Here is a 15,950-nt window from a genome sequence, read left to right on the forward strand (position 1 = left end):
GGAAATGGTTGCGGTGAACACATATTTCAAGAAGATGTATGTAAGAGTGGAGGAAGGTACACACAGGTAGACTATATCTTATGCAAGAGGTGCGATCTCAAAAAGATTGGAGACTGCAAGGTGGTGACAGGGGAGTATGTAGCTAGGCAGCATCGGATGGTGGTCTGTAGGGTGACTTTGGAGATCAACAAGAGGAAAAGAGTGAATGAAGGCAGAGCCAAGGCTCAAATGGTAGAAGTAGAAGAAGGAAGACTGTTATGTGGGGTTCAGGGAGGAGTCAAGACAGGCATTGGGTGGTAGTGAAGTATTGTCAGATGGCTGGGCTCTATTGCTCTCCCTGAGGTTGCTTTCTATTTTTTCTCTGTTAAATTTTTTTTTTCTTTTTTAGGGAGTTGTTCCTTATCCAGTATGAGGGTCTAAGGACAGGATGTTGTGTATCTCTAAAACCCCTTAAGGGAAATTTGTAATTTGTGATGTTGGGCTATAAAAATTGACTTGGGCAACTACTGCAAGAATAGTGAAGGAGACAGCTAGGAAGGTACTTGGTGTGTCATCTGGACAGAGGAAGGAAGACAGAGACTTGGTGGTGGAATGAGGATGTACAGAAAAGTATAGAGTGAAAGAGATTGGCAAAGAAGAAGTGGGGTAGTCAGAGAGATGAAGAAAGTTGACAGAAGGACAAGGAGATGCAGCGTAAAGTGGAGAGAGGTGGCGAGGGCAAAGGAAAAGGCATATGACGAGTTGCATGAGAGGTTGAACATTAAGTTAGGAGAAAAAGACGTGTACCGATTGGCTAGACAGAGGGGCCGAGCTGAAAAGGATGTGCAGCAGGTTAGGATGATGAAGGATAGAGATGGAAATGTGCTGACAAGAGAGGAAAGTGTGTTGAGAAGGTGGAAGGAGTTTTTTGAGGGGCTGATGAATGAAGAAAATGCAAGAGAGAGAAGGTTGGAAGATGTGGGGATAGTGAATCAGGAAATGCAGTGGATTAGCAAGGATGAAGTGAAGGCAGCTATGAAGAGGATGAAGAGTGGAAAGCTGGTTGGTCCAGATGACATACATGTGGAGGCATGGAGATGTTTAGGAGAGTTGGCAGTGGAGTTTTTAACTTGATTGTTTAACACAATCTTGGAAAGAGAGGAAGCCTGAGGAGTATACTGGTACCGATTTTCAAGAATAAGGGTGATGTGCAGATCTGTAGTAACTACGTATAAGGTTGATCAGCCACAGCATGAAGATATGGGAAAGAGTAATGGAAGCTAGGTTAAGAGGCGAGGTGACAATTAGTGAGATGCAGTATGGTTTCATGCCAGGAAAGCACTACAGATGCGATGTTTGGTTTAAGAATGTTGATGGAAAAGAATAGAGAAGGTCAGAAGGAGTTACATTGTGTCTTTGTGGATTTAATAATAATAATAATAATAATAAATCAATCTTATATAGCGCTTTTCTAATACTCAAAGTCACTTTACAATAAATGGGGTGAAACAAGACGACAGATAAACATAACACAGACATACAGGGGTGGATGGGAAGGGGGGCTACAAGAGGGAGAAGAGGCAGCCACACACAACGCCAGCAGTACTCTCCAACTTGGACAGATACAAAAAGGAAAGAAAAACAAACATCACATCATAAATCACATAAATCACAGATGAAGTCTGAAGAGGTGAGTCCTGACCAATGACCTGAATGTGGGCAGCCTGCAGCAGTGTCCGGTGCACTTGGGGAGGGAGTTGAGGGAGGGGGCAGGTCGAGCACTCAGTCCCCAGCCTGCCCCAGACCAGGGGTGGCTGAGCGGACGGGGGGGGGGGGGGGGGGCACGAGAAGGCAATGGAGAAAAGGTGTGTGCGGCTTCTTTTCCTTGAGGAAAAGAGGCCGCTGTGTCACACCATTACAGAGTCTACTTTTTTTTTTTTGTGGACTTTTCCCCCTCTTTTTCTCCCCAGTTGTATCCGGCCAATTACACCACTTTTTCGAGCTGTCCTGTTTGCTACTCTACTTCCTCTGTCGAGTCGGGGAGGGCTCCAGACTACAACATGCCTACTCCAATACATGGAGTCACCAGGCACTTCTTTTCACCTGACAGTGAGGAGTTTCGCCAGGGGCATGTAGCATGTGGGAGGATCACACTATTCCCTCTCTTTGTTACTTATACCAGTCTGAAGCGCATATGAAGGAATTTCTGAGTGAGACATAACACTCATCTCTCAAGTGCTGTAAGGGACACACTCTGCATTACAAAGGAAAGACGTTCCCATTAACACAGCTGGTGGGCGTTGAGCAAGGAGGAACCACAACAGACAGCCAGAGATGAACACCCTTTGCCTTGCAGACAACATCTACCTCAATGTGTTGTTGAATAAGCTCTCTGTCCCTGATGCTCCCTTTTCATCAACCTGAACCTAGCCGTGTTGAGTGTCAATGAGAATGCAGAGGCTTGTTTCCGCTGTGATGATGCGGCCTTTCAGCCTTTGCCGGAAGTACAACAATGGATGTGATGTTCTGGGCTCTCTTGTAAAAAGAAAACAATACACAAGCAACTGAATAGCGAATACTCTTGAAAGCTTGTTGGCCCATGATCTATTCAAAGAGCCTTGGCCTGCTAAAATACAGAAAGAAAACACATGACAGCTGTAAGTATGTAAGGCCGTTCATGCTATCCCTGTACTTTAGAAATATGGCAAAGTGAGTCCAAGGAGAGCGCCAAAGTTTATGAGAAAATATATCTCATAAATGCATACCTTTAAATCTCAACTTCAGTTGGTTTGACTACACAGTGTAAATTAACAGTTTCCCTGTCCATGCCTCCGCAGATTTTCATGACCCTTGGATGTACTTTAATTCTTCCTTGTAACTTTAACTCCATATCAATGATGTAATAAAAAAATAAAATAAATTTCAGCTATGAAACACTGACTGTATTCAGAAGCCAATTTCTCTCTCGGACACCACTTGTCTCATAAATGCTTTTGGTACTTCCATATTGGACTATTGCAATGAACTCTTCTATGATCTGCTGTCTCCCCTCATCAGCGAGCTGCAATAGGTTTAAAACTCAGCTATCTGGGTCCTAACACATGCCAATCCTTGACAGTGCATTTCTCCAACCTCTTTTGGCTCTCCATCAAGTCTAGAATAAATTATAGAATACAATCTTGCCACTGACCTTCACAGTTCTAAATGGCCCTGCCCCAACCATACATAGCTGATTTTTGACACATGTACATTTCCACTCGGTTTTTCAACTCAGTCCCGAGGTTGGTATCGTTCTCATCATTTAAAGAACCGACCTTTGATGACAGGGCTTTCTGTGTTGCCGGCCCCAGACTACTTTTTCAGTGTCACTATCAGTAGTAGTAGTAGTCGTAATAGTAGCATGGGCAATTTGCTATGATGGATCTTGCTCTGCTATAACCTAAAACCTTTTGCAAGCTTTGCAAGCCAACACTTGAACATATAGAAGCTGTGAAATCAGTTTCTAGTGGCACTTTTTGGACTGGCTTGGGTCCTTTCTCCACATGCATACAATAAGAGCGCAGCAAGATTAAAGCAATAACACACTTGGAACAAATGGTGGCAGTATGTTCTCATACAGACATAGGCCATCCATCATGTCACACCTAATATGATAGAAAACACTCTTACCCTCTGTGGAATGGACAAAAGCAAGCACTGCTCTATATGGACTTGCGTTTAATGAGGAGCATGGAAAAAGACATGAAAAATATTTCAATACAGAAGCAATTGAATGTTGGTTACGGAAGAGAACCACTGGTTTTGAGATAGTTGATACTGATGCACTCTCCATCCCACTTATGTCTCTCAGCTGTACACAAACAAACCAAGGATTTTGCTTTTTGCTATTGATAAATCTATTTATATATAAATTTATATCGACAGATTCCAATAAACCAATACATCAAAGGAAATAGTAAATTATGCTTGTACTATACCAAGCAGAAATTAATTCTATTATTATGGGGCAAAACTGTTATTCTACATTCATGTACTTTGAGGCTCTTTGAATGTGTGTGTGTGTGTGTGTATTCATGTGCGTAAGTGCATAGTTATATATGGACTTCCGGTGCACAGGATATGGAGCAGCCAGTCGCCTGCATGTTTTCAGTGCTGCTCACCTCGCCAGCTCAAGTGTTGCCATAGGAAATGGTATCCTGGCAACAGCACCAACCGGGGCAAAGACAAAGTAAGGTCACACAGAGCTTACAGAATGTGCCACGATGTCCCCCGTGTGAGCAAGTTACTTTCATAACCTCTGCTTGAGCAAACTTTTGTCACAACGCTGTCATAATGTTCTTCGACATTTCCTACAATCTTGCGTTTGTATGGAATTGAATGTTAAGGCTCTTTTATGCACCTTGTTTGTGTGTGGCCATTCATAAGCCTTGGTGGTACTATCCTTCATATGTTCATGCTGCTTTGCTTACAATCAACCTCATGATTTGCCCATCATTGACCTTGCTCACTTGACTGCAGGTAACATGTATGCAATCGCTCTTCCACCACACACATTCCTGTTTCTGGAGAGAGGTATGTGGATGTACTGTACTAAAAGGGCTGTAACCCCGAGCACACATTGCAGCAGTAATAGCAATAGTAACACCACGGCATTTGAGGATAACATATTGAAATATAAAGCCACATTCCGCTTGTTTAGTACTTAGAGTTTGTCTGCTGTGGCAGTAACTCATCTTTGCTAATGGTCCTGATGAGCTGTTTGTATGTTGTTGCCATGGTGATAGCCAGGATTTGTTATGATGCTGAGATTCCTTATGGTTTGTACAAGGGAGGACCATCAGTCAAGAAATAGTGCTAAATTTTATTGACTAAATTCACAGGCAGCTTGGCAATGGTTGACAGTGAATTCAGTCATTTGAAAGCAAAGTGACTGAAAACGAACTTTGTATGCAGTGACACTACATCAAATTGGTCGAGTTTCTTTCTTTCAAAAAGCAAAAAACATTTGCTTCCGGTGGTGAAAGAAAATTGGGTCTTCATTTAGCGCGGAGTTCACCTTTGGTGAACTTTAACCAGCGAATCCGCAGCCTTAACCAATAGCAAAGATGTGTGTGGTTGACTCCACTTGGCTGTGGTTTTCTTAGTGAGCCAGGACTTTTATTGTTGCTGTCTAACCATTCGGTATTGTACAACATTTCCCGTGAAAACTACAAACTGCCCTACAAGAGAGATGCTGCCTGGCTGGCAGTGAGTTGGGAGACAGGAACTGAATGTAAATAAAGGTAAAATTCATTAATAATATCAATTCATATTTTGCGGTATGCAAATATAACTCATACACCAATGTTCTTCCTTTGTATTTGTCCATGAAACCATAAGAACATGTTAAAAATCAGACAATAAATTGAAAAAAACATTTATTTATCTTTGGATTTCAGTGTATATTTTCCTGTCGTAAAACGAACAACGGCTTGTGTGACCAGTGACAACCAAACCACTCAATGGACTATAAACCATGGACGTGGAATGTCACCTCTCTGGCAGGGAAGGAGCCTGAGCTGGTGCGGGAGGTGGAGCGGTACCAACTAGATATAGTAGTTGGGCTCACCTCCACACATAGCATGGGCTCTGGTACCAAACACCTTGAGAAGGGCTGGACTCATTACTTTTCCAGAGTTGGCCAAGGTGACAGGCGCCGGGCAGGTGGGGGGATACTCACAAGTCCCCGGTTGAGTGGCGCCGTGTTGGGAGTTCTCCCCGGGGAATGAGAGGGTTGGCCTCTATATGACTGCGAGTTGCTGGGGGAAAGGCTCTGACTGTTGCATGTGCTTATGCACTGAATAGCAGTTCGGAGTATCTGGCCTTCTTGGAGTCTCTGGGTGGTGTCCTGGATAGGGCTCCGCCTCAGGACTCTATAGTTCTGCTGGGGGACTTCAACGCTCACGTGGGCAACGATGGAGAAACCTGGAGGGTCGTGATTGGGAGGAACGGCCTCCCCGATCTGAACCCGAGCAGTGCCTTGTTATTGGACTTGTGTGAGAGTCATGGATTGGCAATAACAAACACCATGTTCGAACATAAGGTAGTTCATAAGTGTACTTGGTACCAGAACACCTTAGGCCAAAGATCGATGATAGACTTTGTGGTCGTATCATCAGATCTGCGACCGTATGTTTTGGACATTCGGGTGAAGAGAGGAGCAGAGCTGTCAACTGATCACCACCTGGTGGTGAGTTGGATCAGATGGCAGGGAAGACTGCCGGACAGACCTGGCAAACCCAAACATTTAGTGAGGGTGAACTGGGAATGTCTGATGGAGGCTTCTGTCCGTGAGGTCTTCAACTCCCACCTCCGGAAGTTCTTGTGTATCCCGAGGGGGGCTGGGGACATGGAGTCTGAGTGGGCCATGTTCAAAGCCTCTACTGTAGATGTAGCAGGCAGGAGCTGTGGTCATAAGGTCATCAGTGCCTGTTGAGGTGGCAACCTAGGAACTTGCTGGTGGACACCGGCGGTGAGGGGAGCCGTCAGGCTGAAGAAGGAGGCCTTTCGGACTTGGTTGGCCCAGGGGTCTCCTGAAGCAGCAGACAGGAACTGGGAGGCTAGAAGGGCTGCCGCTTAGGCGGTCATGGGAGCAAAATCTTGGGTGTGGGAGGAGTTTGGCAAGGCTATGGAGGAGGACTTTCGGTTGGCCTCAAGGAAGTTCTGGCAAACCATCCAAAGACTCAGGAAGGGGAAGCAGGGCTTGACTCAGGTTGTGTTTAGCCGGGCAGGGGAACTGTTGATCCGGACTGGGGATTTTGTCAAGCGGTGGAAAGAACACTTTGAGAAGCTCCTGAGGTAGTTAAAAAGCTCCTTGGTAGAGCAGCGGCTCTAATCCAAGCTCCCCTGGATGTCTGAGCTCCTCACTCTATCTCTAAGGCTGTCACAAATCACTCCTGACACTCTTCTCCACCCACTCCATCCTGCCTGAACTCTCTTTTTCACCTCTCTTCCGCCCTTCCCGTTACTTTCAACAGTTGACCCCAAGTATTTAAACTCATACGCCTTTGTCACCTCTACTCCTTGCATCCTCACCATTTTGCTGTCCTCCCTCTCATTCATGCATATGTATTCCGTCTTACTCCTACTCACTTTCATTCCTCTTCTCTTCCTCTTTGGATGTGTTTTTGTCTTTGTGTTGTACTGCTGTGGGCTGGGGGAAACAGCATTTAGTTTCAAGTGCATGAAGTGAAATGACAAATAAAGTGTTCTTGATTTCCTGATTCTCTCAAGTGCATACCTCCACCTCTCCAGGCTCTGCTCAACCTGCACCCTATTCTCAATACAGATCACAGTGTCATCCGCAAACATCATAGTCCATGGAGACTACTGCCTGATCTCATCCGTCAACCTGTCCATCACCATTGCAAACAAGAAATTACCAAAGTAATATACATATCCTTTTCTAAGTATGTACTCAATTTTTTATTTCATAAACTCTACCAGAGTTGGTGGCTGATTGTATCGCCGCACCATTGATTTACTGGCTTTTTTTTCTTTAATCTACCTCAATTTTCCTACCCTCTCATTTTCAGCAAATTCGGTGCACATAAAGTTCTGTTCAGTTCAATTCAAAATAAAGACCCTTCACATCCCATCAGTACCAAGGCTGCTTATTAGTCTCCCTGAATCCAGACAACCCTTGGGGCTGACACATGGTCTGGAGGAGAGGTGAGTGGTCATACCCTCCAGGAAAATCATTCTCAAGAGACTGCTAGCATTTGTTTCTCACGCATAAACACAGCTGTAGTCAAGTTTGTGCATCTCAAATTCACAAAGTAATTCCGAAGAGCTTTACAATCAGTACAATACAAGCAGTCCCTGGGTTAAGAACGAGTTCTGTTTTCAAGTCTGTTCTTATGTCGAATTTGTATGTAAGTCGGAACAGTTATACGTACAGTTCATATCTAGAGGGGCAGTGAGGGTTGGATTAAAGGAATTGTCAAAACATTTTCAACCTCACATGAAATTAATATAAACCAAATGGTATGGATTTCAGTTATTTTTAGGTACAATATTTATTACTATCAATTATTTATGTATGTATCAATTTTTATTTATTTATTACTCTATGGCTATTTATTATATAATCTCAACCCTGGGTTACACTAGCCATTGAAAAGGGCAGATACAAAAAAATCTTGGCTACCAAAAAAGCAAAGAATATGTGGTCACTGTACAGCAGGTGAGGTCGAGACAGAGATGCACTTCCTCCTAAATTGTGAGAAATTCCAGAACATAAGAGAAAAATACCAGGAGACATTTGAAAATCAGATTCCAAATTTTCTATGCCTGGATGTGATAGAACAATGGCCACTTATTTTTGGAGAGGGCCAAAGTGCACACCTTGCGGCACAATATGTGTCAGAATACCATAGCCTAAAGGTCAGTGAGTGACCAAAACACTGTCAATTACTGTCAGTTGCTGTTCAAGTGCTGTTTTATGTTTCTGCCAGATCTATGTATTCCTTTTTTTTTTTTGTGTTTTTTTTTTTTTAGTACTGTATTGACCTGTTTTGCTTTGGCAACATTGTAATTAATGCAGTCATGCCAATAAAGCACAAGTGAATTGAATTGAAAAAAATTGAGAGAGAGAGAGCGTGAGAGAGAGAGAGAGAGAGAGAGAGAGAGAGAGAGAGAGAGAGAGAATGTGTGTATAGGTACAGTGCATCCGCAAAGTATTCACACCCCTTCACTTTCCCCACATTTTTTATGTTATAGCCTTATTCCAAAATGGATTAAATTCCTTTTTTTCCCATCAATCTACACACAATACCCCATAATGACAAAGTGAAAAGGTTTTGTAGAAATTGTTGCAAATTTATTAAAAATAAAAAACTGAAATATTGCATGTACATAAGTATTCACACCTTTTGCTATGGCACTCAAAATTGAGCTCAGGTTCATCCTGTTTCCACTGACCATCCTTGAGATGTTTCTACATCTGGATTGGAGTCCACCTCTAGTAAATTCAATTGATTGGACATGATTTGGAAAGGCACACACCTGTCTATATAAGGTCCCACTGTTGACAGTGCATGTCAGAGCAGAAACCAAGCCATGAAGTCAAAGGAATTGTCTGTGGACCTCCGAGACAGGATTGTATCGAGGCACAGATCTAGGGAAGGGTACAAAAAATGTCTACAGCTTTGAAGGTCCCGAAGAGCACAGTAGTCTCCATCATTCGTAAATGGAAGAAGTTTGGATCCACCAGTACTCTTCCTAGAGCTGGCCCCCCAGCCAAACTGAGCAATCGGGGGAGAAGGGCCTTGGTCAGGGAGGTGACCAAGAACCCGATGGTCACTCTGACAGAGCTCCAGCATTCCTCTGTGGAGATGGGAGAACCTTCCAGAAGGACAACCATCTCTGCAGCACTCCACCAATCAGGCCTTTAGGGTATAGTGGCCAGACGGAAGCCTCTGCTCAGTAAAAGGCACATGACAGCCCGCTTGGAGTTTGCCAGAAAGCACCTAAAGGACTCTCAGACCATGAGAAACAAGATTCTCTGGTCTGATGAAACCAAGATTGAACTCTTTGGCCTGAATGCCAAACGTCACGTCTGGAGGAAACCAGGCACCTCTCATCACCTTGGTAATACCATCCCTATAGTGAAGCATGGTGGTGGCAGCATCATGCTGTGGGGATGTTCTTCAGCGGCAGGAACTGGGAGACTAGTCAGGATTGAGGGAAAGATGAATGGAGCAAAGTACAGAGAGATCCTTGATGAAAACCTGCTCCAGAGTGCTCAGCACCTCAGACTGGGGCGAAGGTTTACCTTGCAACACAACAATGACCCTAAGCACACAGCCAAGACAACGAAGGAGTGGCTTCGGGACAAGTCTGTGAATGTCCTTGAGTGGCCCAGCCAGAGCCCAGACTTGAACCCCATTGAACATCTCTGGAAAGACCTGAAAATAGCTGTGCAGCGACGCTCCCCCATCTAACCTTACAGAGCTCAAGAGGATCTGCATAGAAGAATGGGAGAAATACCCCAAATATAGGTGTGCCAAGCTTGTAGCTTCATACCCAAGAAGACTTGAGGCTGTAATTGCTGCCAAGGGTGCCTCAACCAAGTACTGAGTAAAGGGTGTGAATATTTATGTACATGCAATATTTTAGTTTTTTATTTTTAATAAATTTGCAAAAATTTCTACAAAACCTTTTTCACTTTGTCATTATGGGGTATTGTGTGTAGATTGATGAGAAAAAAAGGGAATTTAATCCATTTTGGAATAAGGCTGTAACATAACAAAACGTGGGGAAAGTGAAGGGGTGTGAATACTTTCCGGATGCATTGTATGTGAGGGCAATTCATATTTGATGTTTGCTTACTTTTAATCTTTCACCATGACCTTACATTGCTTAGATAGATGCTTGAAATCCATGTGTAAGAGAACAAAGGTGGTCTTATAAAGTGTCTTCTCCGGGTGCACAAATAAAGGCCTATTGTTAACTGTTGGTTGATAGCAGAGGAATGTATGCGAGATTCACTGAGTGTAGCAAGCCTGTACACAGTAATTGGAGAAATGGCCTTGGTGGATGAGAGCTGGAAGACATGAGATAAGGAGGGGAAGAACAGACAACTGCACTGTAAGAGAGACTGTACTGTATTGATCGGGGTGCATTCAGGCACCTGGGCTTGGATGCGTCTGTTCATGAACATATATTAAAATCGTGTGACAATACTATAAGAGATTTTTGTCTCATTCCTCATTTTTGTCAGAGTGGAATTCAATAATTGCCACGACAAGGTATAAAAACTTTAAAGAAACATTTCTTACATCTCAAACTCCCCACCTGCCTCCGGCCGTTTGACGCCAGAAACTCCCCGCCTCACCGGGTAAGTGAAAAAATGATAAGAGCATTTCCCCTCTCTCTGAATTATTTCCACTTTCGTTTCGATCGAGTTCGTTTTCCTTTTCTTGGTATTTGCCTTTCTAAACTACTACTACTACTACTAATTTTGGCTGCTCCCGTTAGGGTTCGCCACAGCGGATCATCTGTTTCCATTTCTTCCTGTCCTCTACATCTTCCTCTGTCACACCAGCCACCTGCACGTCCTCTCTGACCACATCCATAAACCTCCTCACCTCCTCTTTGGCCTTCCTCTTTTCCTCTTCCCTGGCAGCTCCATATTCAGCATAGTAATATAAAATAAAAATGGTAAAATAAAAATAGTAAAATAGTAATAGTGTGCCTTTCTAAACTATGTCAAATTAATTCAAATTGCCACAGGTGGACTCCAGTCAAGTTCTAGACACATCTCAATGACAATTAAAGCAAACAGGATGCACCTGACCACAGCAAAAGACTGAATACTTGTGCAAATGAGAGATTTCAGATTTTGATTTTTAATAAATTTGCAAAAATTTCTAAAAACATGTTTTCACTTTGTCATTATCGGTTCTTGAGTGTAGATTGATGGGCAAAAATGGCAATTTTATCCATTTAAAATTACACCTACAACACAATAAAATGTGCAAAAAATGAAGGGATCTGAATACTTTCTTAAGCCACTGTATATTTTCTTTTTTTCAATACAACTTAAGGGGGGGGGTGGCGAGCGAGAGATGGACAAATTGTTGTGGTGTAGGTGTGTGCCAATGCTCCTTTCCCCCCTATTGTTGACCACACACCTCCTCGTTCCACCTCTCCCCCTGTGCTGTTTCAATAAGTGGTCTGTGATTGCTCTAAGTATGTCTTGATATTCAACAGAATGGAAATTTTATCACTGGAAACACCGTTAGGAAGGGCTTCCTCTCAGCAGATGGCACGGCCATTCACAGCCAAAAAAAAGGGGATTTATGATAACCATTAAAACATAATATTTCTATTGACAGGTAAAGAACCCATCCACCCCAGTGGTGAGTTAAGACTTGTAAAGATTACTTCCTACAGAAAATAACTGAAAATTATTACAAGTCAAATGACAAGTCATGACAAGCTTACAAGTCAAAGCCCGTTTGCTGAGCTGAATCTTAGAAAACAGATATCAATGCTTTTCTTTTCTTTTTTTTTGTGTGGATTTTCTCCCCAATTGTATCCGGTCAACTACCCGACTCTTCCGAGCCATCCCAGTTGCTGCTCCACCCTATCCATCGATCCGGGGAGGGCTGCAGACCACCACATGCCTCCTCCGATACACGTGGAGTCGCCAGCTGCTTCTTTTCACCTGACAGTGAGTTTTGCCAAGAGGTCGTAGCGCATGGGAGGATCACGCTATTCCCCCCAGTTCCCCCCCCCCCCCCGAACAGGCGTCCCGACCGACCAGAGGAGGGGCTAGTGCCACCAGGACACATACCCACATCTGGCTTCCCACCTGCAGACACGGCCAATTGTGTCTGTAGGGACGCCTGACCAAGCCGGTGGTAACACAGGGATTCGAACTGCCGATCCCCATGTTGGTAGGTAGCAGAATAAACCACCACGCCACCCGGATGCCTGCTTTTCTATTTCTTAAGGACAAGAAAGACTTTACTGGAAATATTATGTAAATACTTAGAATAAAAGACAATTAAAAAAGTGCTGGCACTGTGAATACCGTGAAAATGCATCTCCAATAAAAGAAGAGCCATCATTGTGGATGTTGTAATTACTCATTTGTTATAAAAGTGTGAAAATATAATGTATATGTTTACAACAAAGATTTGCACCTGTAAGGATTAGCACACATACGTGCATGCCATACGCCTGTCCAATTTGAGTCGTTAAAAAAAGGGTCCCCACTAACCTTTCAACCAAACCTCTACCAGTATAGCGCACTTATATGTTGTCAAAATAACATTGCATAACCCATAGATGCATGAATAGAAACAAAAACAACTTCTTTAGTCATTTTCAGATCCTCCCTCAGTTTCCCCTCTCTGCTGTCCCCTTTGCCCTCTCACTGCTGTATAACATCGCACTCGCTGCTCTGTGAGAGCTCTTTGTCGAAGGATGTGAGCCAATCCATCATCCTGATGACCTTAACCATAGGATGCAGGGCTGTAGCTAACAACCTAGTGATGGATAAAAAAATGGACTAGGCTACAAACCCCAATCAGTTAATGTCATTACATGGATAACCACCCTTGTAAATTGAAACCAATCGTATTTTTTTTAGCATGTTTTATATTTTATGTTTTGTGATATTGATTCCTGCAGTGGAATTCTCCTCTCGTTGAAAGATGGTCCTTCTAATCAACTGACTGCTGCTTAGTTTGTGTCTGATTTGCTTGAAAAGATCCCCATTCGATGTCTGTGACTAAAAGTTATATCAATTAATATATCAATAAAACAATACATTTATGTTGTCTGAACTCATATTTGTTTAAATTGAGGAATTAACTGCGTTGCATGCAGTGTGAGTAACCTGAGTCCCCTGCTGAGTCTACCCTTCATTACATCCCTGATTATAACCCAGCGGTCAGTCAGGGTTAATCAAAATTGAGCTCTCCTCTTGTGCTCTCTTTTTCTCAAGCCCACTAAAGTGACTAACTCCAATGTGTGGGTACCCACATGGAGCAAAACGCAATTTAGCCTTATGTAGTTGACATCGCTGCTACTTCTCACTCGACAATTTCATCACATTATTGCTGCTGACAATCACTGGCGAGAACAATGATTGCCTGAAGAAAGCACCAGTATCCCCTCTCTATCTACAAAGGCCGGTCCCTCTAGGAGTCTGAAGATCTTCTCTCCCTCGCCCACCTCGACGATTATCATCTGTTGTTTCTATGGTAACAGCGTTCAATTAAGCGAAAGTCAGAGCCTCGTCGTCATTGCCAGCGAGGTGCTAATTGAGACGGGTTTTCACGTGGAGGGTGCTGAGATGAGAATCTGGAGGGGGTAAAGGTGTCGTGGTTGGGGGGGTGGAGTTATTCAAGGGGTTTAGACTGTTAGCATCAGGGCTTTGTATTTCATCTTTATCACACTGCTTACATGAATACGAACACACTCTTATACCAACCTCATGTCTTGTTATTGTGATTTTGATTTGATATTGTTGCTACTGGCAAATATGGCTAACGCAGCTGAGATGTAAGAAAGAGAGAGGCAGTACTGTAGCTTACAGATACCATAGAATATTATCATTAATCAACGAGCAACAAATCAAAACATACCCCTTCCTCCTATCATTGACCTGTTAATAACTATTGGAGTAGATAGGTAAGCCAAAAGCCAGCAGTGCTTATAAATGTGCATGTGTGAGTGTAAATGTGTGTGTGCACGTGCATGAATACATGAATGTGTGTATTGCATATATATAAGCACTATACACATGTATATGTCCTTATCTATAGATCATTGAGTTTGGAACTATCTGAAGATCGTGGAATGAAATCTGACACACTGCTCATAAACTGTTTTTGATCATCAAATGTTCAAATGCTTTACAACTGGTCCTAACGTTAATGTTTTCTAGATAGCTAGATTTTTTTCTTCTTCTTCTTCTAAGATTTTTCTTGATTTGGGCGGCACGGTGGCCCAGTGGTGAGCGCTGTCACTTCTTAGCAAGAAGGTCCTGGGTTCGAACCCAGCGTTGTCCAACCTTGGGGGTCATCCCAGGTCATTCTCTGTTTGGAGTTTGTATGCTCTCCCCATGTCTGCGGGGCTTTTCTCCGGGTGCTCCGGTTCCCCCCAAAAAAGACATGCATGTTAGGGTTAGTACTCCTGTCTGTGCCTCTGACCAAGGCATGGTAAGACAAACTGGAGATGGTCCCCGGGCACTGCATGGTGGCTGCCCACTGCTCCTGGCTACACAGCTAGGATGGGTTAAGTGTAGAGAGGAATTTCCTCATGGGGATTTATATAGTATATCAAAATCAAAAATTTCTTTATTTGATTTGCATATGCTACTTTTGTTGGTTAAACACAAACTGTCCCACAATCATTTCTGGGAAACCAGTCTGTGAGCCATATCAGAAACTGCACATATAGTGTGCTGGTCCCTAATATTGGTTACAGCCCTGGTCTTACTCAAGGTCATCAGCTCAAGTCATATCATTTTGATCGAAACCCATCACATTATTCCTCTCAGTTTGATCAGTGAATATGTGGCCCTAGAGCTTAGCCCCTCTGCAAGCTGGTTTGCTCTCCAAATGACCTCAGAAAATGAGAAGTGCTCCACAGACAGATAATGCAAATCTTTTCTCTCTCGTGCCTTGCTGTGCTGAATTGCAATACATAGGTTTAATTAAAATTCAATGAGAAGAGGAAGTGTGATATTAGAAAGGAGGCAAATAAGAGTGAAGTTACTTTATATCAAGTAGCTATAAGTAAACGTATGTTGTTAAGGGTATATATTACTAAGGAGGTTGCAAAGATAGTCTAGCCTTTCTTACTTTTGTTTGTTTCTCAGTACTCAGTTTCATATATTTACAATGGGCCTAAGGGACTGCCTTCACTCTGAAATGGTTTGATTGGCTTGTTGCAAAGCCTGAAAATAGAACAGACAGACACTGTATTTTCATCATCTTAAAAGACCGTTTTTTTTACCCGCAAATTACTTCTATATTTAGTGTGCAAAATGGTGCTAGAGGCCTTAATGTGACAGGTGTTATGAAAAAAACAACGAATACAGCATCCATTTTCTCTTTGTACCCTATCACTTAAGTCTACAGAGACACTGTGCCATTCTCGATTTTGCTTGCCACATATTATTCTGTAGTGCTGAACGGACAGTTTTCTTTCTAGATACACTTCTTTCTTTTTTTTTTACTGGCTAATTACACAGTCAGAGGACATCCTAATTTGATGCTACTGCAAAAGTTGAGTTTGTATTTAATATCTTCGTTTTGTTCCTCTACCTCAATAGACAACCTCTGAAAGTCTCTAGGCTACATTTACATTTGGGGGTCATTATTTTATTTAATTATTATTATCATCATCATCATTATTATCATTAATGTAATTATTATTATTATCATCAGTTTTTTTCTCACCACACGTTT

Source organism: Lampris incognitus, chromosome 18, assembly GCF_029633865.1.
Source record: "Lampris incognitus isolate fLamInc1 chromosome 18, fLamInc1.hap2, whole genome shotgun sequence".
Taxonomy (NCBI): Eukaryota; Metazoa; Chordata; class Actinopteri; order Lampriformes; family Lampridae; genus Lampris; species Lampris incognitus.